General features: G+C 38.1%; 1 non-coding gene across 1 annotated transcript; it reads left to right on the top strand.

The window, feature by feature from the left end:
• Positions 1–205: 205 nt before the first annotated feature.
• Positions 206–313, top strand: LOC112787252 (small nucleolar RNA R71). The gene has a single exon (XR_003194674.1). It is a non-coding gene; the product is annotated as a small nucleolar RNA R71 (small nucleolar RNA).
• Positions 314–1,179: the final 866 nt, after the last annotated feature.

The following is a 1,179-nucleotide window of genomic DNA, read 5'->3' on the forward strand; positions in this document are numbered from 1 at the left end:
CTCCTTTCTTCTGAGCTATCCCATTATTCGTAGGATTCCTTTTAGAAGTGTACATGAATTGGTTATTTGCAACCATTTCAATGAGTTCCTGAGCTTCTGCAGGCATCTTCTTCAGATGAAGAGATCCTCCAGCAGAGCTATCCAATGACATCTTGGATAGTTCAGACAGACCATCATAGAAAATACCTATGATGCTCCATTCTGAAAGCATGTCAGAAGGACATCTTCTGATCAATTGCTTGTATCTTTCCCAAGCTTCATAGAGGGATTCACCTTCCTTCTGTCTGAAGGTTTGGACTTCCACTCTAAGCTTGCTCAATTGAGGTGGAAAGAACTTTGCCAAGAAGGCATTGACTAGCTTTTCCCAATAGTTCAGGCTTTCTTTAGGTTGTGAATCCAACCATGTCCTAGCTCTTTCTCTTATAGCAAAAGGAAAAAGCATAAGTCTGTAGACTTCAGGGTTAACCCCATTGGTCTTGACAGTGTCACAGATTTGCAAGAATTCAGCTAAGAACTGATGAGGATCTTCCAATAGAAGTCCGTGAAACTTGCAATTCTGTTGCATTAGAGAAACTAATTGAGGTTTAAGCTCAAAGTTGTTTGCTCCAATGGCAGGGATTGAGATGCTTCTCCCATAGAAGTCGGGTGTAGGTGCAGTAAAGTCACCAAGCACCTTGCATTGTTGGCATTGTTGTTTTCGGCTGCCATGGTTTCTTCTTCTTTGAAAAGCTCTGTTAGGCCCTCTAAAGAGAATTGTGCTTTAGCTTCTCTTAGCTTTCTCTTCAAGGTCATTTCAGGTTCAAGATCAGCTTGAACAAGTATGCCTTTATTTTTGTTCCTGCTCATATGAAAGAGAAGAGAACAAGAAAGTAGGGAATCCTCTATGTCATAGTATAGAGATTCCTTGAGGTGTCAGAGGAAAAGAAGAATAGAAAGAGGAGGTAGATAGAAGAGAATTCGAACATATAAAGAAGGAGGGAGTTCAAATTGCACCTTGAGGAAGAGTGTTAGTCCTTTAAATAGAAGGATGTGAGAAGAGGGGAAGAATTTTCGAAATTAAAGTAAAAGATTTTGAAATAATTAAAAGAAATTTTGAAAATTTGATTGATGATTTTTGAAAACTAAAATTGGGAAAGAAATTAAGTGATTTTGAAAAAAGATTTTGAGATTAGAAATTAA

Source organism: Arachis hypogaea, chromosome 20 (assembly GCF_003086295.3).
Source record: "Arachis hypogaea cultivar Tifrunner chromosome 20, arahy.Tifrunner.gnm2.J5K5, whole genome shotgun sequence".
NCBI lineage: Eukaryota > Viridiplantae > Streptophyta > Magnoliopsida > Fabales > Fabaceae > Arachis > Arachis hypogaea.